We start from the raw sequence: 6000 nt of genomic DNA, 5'->3' as shown, positions 1-6000 counted from the left end.
TTTTACAGGATTGACTATACTCCTTATCGATGGAGTTAGTGCCCAATATAGTGCTCACTTCGCTTAGTTTCAGGAGTAATTAGTCATGTTGCCAGACATGACAATTCCTTCAAGACTTAGTGTGTTCTAAGTGATCAGCACATAATATTTCTATCTTCCATAGCTCAGTTTCCAATCTCTGAACTTAATTACTTGAATAAAAGTGCTCTAGCCCAAGAATTTTAAATTCCGACCATATCATCTGAGTAATAATTTTCTAACTATAATTTTGTACCATCGTGTTCCATCACGATACAATATAATCTACCAACATATCTGTAGCATATTTCACTACACAATGTTCTAGACTCTTACCAATATCCTTAACCATTTCGATCTTTTCTATCCACTTGCTAATCTATTCATCCCTTTACCATCAGTAAACTATTATAATTTCCTTAACACAACCAACAAAATATATCCTTCATACCGGATCTAATTCATTACGACTACTATTCATGTTTAGTTTATAACTAATACTTGTAGTCATAATAGTATTCGGTGGGACATTATCACTCTTAGTAATAACACTAAGAATTGAAATATTCATAATCATGTGATTGCTCGATTTATAATTCTGCGATAATATTTGCATCAACACTTGCAGTGATCTGTGATACGACATTCGGTATCATCATCTGCTATCTTTGAGCAATCAACTGAATCATATCAATCTCCATCATTGGAGTTACTCTTTTTATGTCATTCTGCCGTACCCATCCCGTACGCAGTAATCAATACTAATCTCATCGTATAACTCGTTACCAGCTTAATCATAACAGCAGGTACACATACACACCAAATATTATCATACATATTACACATACCAGTATCTAGTATATATGTTCCACAAATATAATAATATATGGATTTAACCTAACGTCGGTTAACGTTTAAATATGTTTCATAACCCTTGTCACCAACTGACAAATAGATCTTTCTCAACAAAGATTAATATTTAATATGCTTGATTTCAATATCCTTCTGCATGTCAGCATAACCGATACATGCTCACCGTGAGCACCAAACGATTACGTACCACGAAGTTATAATATCCATGTCTATTTGTATATCCGGCATACACGGTATACCACCTACGAACGAGCAACCAACTACGCTATAATGATTCCAACACCTCTTTGTGTATGGGTAATCATTCTATTCGAGTATACATGGGTATAGGCATCTAACGGGTGTAAGGATAACATAGGGAGTTGCAAGGTTCAAGGTAATCGCGCAACATGGGTTGCCTTCAAATATTATCAATTACTATTATGGGAAACTCTATCACTTGCTCAGTCAATGTTCTCAGGCGTTCTAGGTTCACTAAAATCGGTAATTCTCGATCTGGAGGTGGTATGTCTCATATGTTTAAGAGTGAGAAATACACATATATATTTCTATATATTATTTTATCTACTCATTTATTATCAAATTTATTATTATTATTATTATTATTATTATTATTATTATTATTATTATTATTATTTTATTTTATTTTATTTTATTTATTTATTTATTTACCTTAATGGAATAAGAATGGGTTCAGGTACAGGTCCGTCCGTACGTGAGAGTCGTCGGTTCGGGTGAACATAGGGGTTATTAGGATATACGGTACCGGTGTTGGTAGGGTAAGGGATTTATTAATTTTTGGTTGGGAGTGACGGTTACTAGATATTTCTGGTTAATGTCAAACGGGAGATCTAACTTGGTACTATCATAACTAAGACCCGATAAGTCAGAATTATCATCAACCGATGCTCTAGAAATTTCAGCATTCTCGGTACTTTTATTTATTCATCCCCCGGTTCCTTATCCGCGTCCTATTTCTCAATACATGTACCCACAAGATACGTACATATATATATACACATTAGCACACATAATTAATATTATATACTTTACACATATGTTGCCATTTTTACCTATTAACGTTCCCGTGACTTCCCCTGAATTCCCCCGTGCGGACAAGTCTGTTATTATGTTCCGGACCATAATAACTCACTTGTCCATCCAAGTTCATCCAGATCTCGTCACTATAAATTATTAGTTGATATTCAGATCCTATAATACTTGAGCTACTGGTTATATTTTAGGTATCTTTTAAAGACATCCTAATTCTTTATAACCAATGGCTCTGATACCAAGTTCTGTAACACCCCGTAACCGCAGCGGAAACGTAAACGGGATGCAACAGACACCTCTGATATCAACCACATTGTTTATAAAGAAAACTGAATACATTAATATACTTCAAATTACATTATCTCGTATTTCATTACCGTCTAGGTGATACACACATCATACGATACGATACATAATTCTATTTATTATAATGTATCCTAACATCCCGCACGCAAATCTTACACACATCAAGCACTTAGCACGTAAGCAATCACTTCATCTTAATCGTACCTGAAAAGCATGTGAGAAAACGGGTCAACTACGAATAGTTTGTGAGTTTCACAATTTGTGTAAACCATGATAAATCATTATCAAAATATAATATTATCGATCTAATTATGCTGAGCCCACAAGTGAAACCTCTGACTATCCACACACAACCCCGTGGCATACTCCGCCCACGGACCTGCCCCAAACCGCTATGCCTAACATTACATAGCAAAATATATAAAACAACAAAATAGACATGTGCAACTGGCTGGGAAACATCAGCAAATCCATGCCGGACCAGTTGGGTTTGTCAGACCAATAGTACTATCCACACTCTACCGGCTTTCAGTTAATCACTCGTGTTCTGGGGCCTTAGAATGTTAGCAACTCAGACAATTACCATCTTAGTACATTTCCGTACGATTCCCGTACAATAAAATATATATAAATCCACGCAAATCCATGCGTTCAGTATGTACTTAAACATTTTAGGAGTAGCATGCTTCCGCCCCGGGAAAATATTTAAAAACAATTCAGAAAAAGGGGCTCGTGAAACTCACCTTAGCACATGCAAGCAGGTAACAACAATCATTATCAGTTAACACGTCCAATCTGTAATATGATCCCTACGATCGTTACTATACACTCATTATTAATATAACTTTAACCGTGTTAACCGGTACATCTGGGGACACTGTTAACCCAGTACTGTACCCGTTCCGGGGGCAATGTTAACCCAGAAACGCTTCTCCGGACTCAGATTGTGATATCGTTTAGAGTTCACTAGTCAAAATCACTATTAGTCATTATTCCCGTTTTGCGTGCCTAGCACGGTTATCCGTTTTTACGTTTCAAAATGAGTTTGGTCACACACGACCCGAAAATAGTTGTTGACTGATAATTTAATTGTAGTTGTGAAATTAGAGCTCGGTTTAGACGCCTCGATTGGCCGCGGGACCCGTTTTCGTCTTTAGTACACCGGAAATTGTTAAATCGTTTAAAATTACCCAAATCATCCGAATTATATTCGGATGATTTATTTTTACTTGTTTAACTCAGTTATATGAAAATAGTTCATTTTTAGGGTTTTTATACACCAGTCAGTTCGTCTACCCGAACTTTGCTGGTTTACGCGTTTTATATTATAAAAGTTCACTTTTATTCCAAATAAATATCCGTTCATCCTCGGATCTTGAGATTTTGCACAAACAACATTTTGACAGTGGGGAAATTTATAAAAATATTTCCAGAATTAATTTTTATATTTAAAATTTATTTATCTATTTTTAAACACCAGTTAAACACTAAATATGTCGTAAATACCAAACGAACTTAGAAAAATCCCAAATTTTTCCTGGATGTCCCCTGCTACCCACATAGTCCCCTGTAATTTTTCAAGAACCAAAATCTCTTTTTACATGCCATTTTCACTAAAACCGAACTAGAAAACCCTAGAACTCGTTTAACCGAAAAACCTACTTAGACTTCTCCAACTGATCCAAAATTTTGTGTGTGACTTATACATGTTATAAAAAGCTTATCTGCAATTTTCCAGAATTTTTCATGATATTTAACTATTTTTCACCATTTTTAGCCAAAACCGAGCATTAAATTCACCAAATATTCATCCTTTGTCCAAAAATTACCAAAATATCACAGAACTCATATTTTCATATATCTAACACCTCTGTAAAATTTCATAACTTAACTCTAAACGTGTCACAATCTGTCCAAAACACAAACATCATACAAAAACCGAACTACCTTGTGTTTCTAGCTTCAAATCGCAAGGATCTCGCTTCCTAGCCTTTTCTAACAACTAGATACAACACCTACAAGCACAATAACACCACATCAAGCAAGTTACACCCACATTCAAGCCATTTCTTTCATGGTTTCGGTTCTGACTTAAAAACAAAGATTTAACCGTAAAAATTCGTTTTTGGTTAGTTTAACTCCTTTCTGGGACCAAGATCCCTTGTATAACCCGTATACATCACTTGATCATGCAAGAATCGGTTCTCATCTCGGGTTTTCACCCTTTTTCACTTGAAACCTCATTTTCTTGCAAATAAACTCAAGAAACGAAGATGAACACGTATATAACTCGGTTTTTACCTCGGTTTTCTTGTTAAAATTCCGGGTTTGTGGATCAAAATGTGGAGAGAATTGAAGATCATGCTAAGGTTGTTATAAAAAAAATGAGGGGTAAGGGGATTTTACCCCATTTCCGATCGGACCAAGTAAAGGGGTGGGGTGGGACCCACCTTTTCATTCTTAGCCACATATTTGGATATTGAGAATCCGGATAATGTTTTGGATAATCTGGTTCAGTTCGTTTTTCGGTTAAATGTCTAATTCGGCTTAAAACGAGGCTAAAACGGTCGTTTTTGGCTTAAAAATGAAATTTATATAAAACCGATTTAAAAACTTTAAAAACTTAAACCATGACATTTATTAACTTAAAACATCATATTATTAATAATTGCACATCTTTTTCGGCTTGATCGATCGTCTCTTGCTCGGTTTGGTATTGAAGGTTTCGTTTAACGTACCGACGTACATTAAATCGAAAATTCTTTTTCTGTGCTTTAATTAACTTATCCTGAAACTTTAATACTTCGTAAACATCACTAAATATCATATATATTGTCTATAATTGAACCCTCGATTCTTTCGGGTTTCAATAACTATCGATCGATTAATCGCATATTCAATACGATGAATTATATATTCACGTACAATCAATACAGTGAACCCTGTATTCTCGTATAATTACTATGGTAATTCATGTACCCGATATTAAATATAACGTAACTATTGTCTACCGGCTAGGGTATACTTGGTTTCGTCGGAATCGTTACACTAAGACTTTGACTTTGAATCTTCAAATCTTCATCAATTAACCAAAGAATGTGTTGCAATCAGTAGCAAATATGAGTCTATTGCTCTGATACCACTTGAAAGATCATGATCCAGATCATGCAAATTATCATGTATGTGTTAACGAGATGATAAGGATCGATTAACATATATTTGCTATACTAAATGATATCACGGAATAATATCATAAAGGATTTTCAACACAATCACTCATAAGTTCCAATATATTGATATAAAAAAGTGAGTACAACTAATCATAGAATTTCTCAAAAACTGTTACAAATATGAGACATGAACGATTATTTATACATAAACCTATGGAGCGTGTAAGTGTCTTGGCGTATAAGACTTACACGCCGCGTATAAGTCTTATATGCTAGCTACACTTATATGTTCCTTAACAAATATATAAACCTATCATTTTCAGCCCTTGTACTATGTATATTTGACATATTTAGCCCATAAGACCTAGCATTAGACATTAATGCTCTAACATATTTTTTAGAGTGTGGTTGTGAGTGAAGGAGAGAGAAAATGATATTATTCATGAGTAAATTTGGAGAAACATTGTTCATAATATGTAATATATTAATATTTATTGAAAGTGTTTGTAAGTGAAGGATAGGGAAAGGGTAACGATAATTGCATAAAAAGTACTATTTAATTGAAAAAAAGAGAAAAAAC

The sequence above is a fragment of the Bidens hawaiensis genome, unplaced genomic scaffold, assembly GCF_021521415.1.
Source record: "Bidens hawaiensis isolate Kalapana, Puna unplaced genomic scaffold, B.hawaiensis_p1.1 tig00007365_1, whole genome shotgun sequence".
NCBI classification, from domain to species: Eukaryota; Viridiplantae; Streptophyta; class Magnoliopsida; order Asterales; family Asteraceae; genus Bidens; species Bidens hawaiensis.
The sequence above is the reverse complement of the archived record's forward strand: the minus strand, read 5'-3'. Positions refer to the sequence as shown.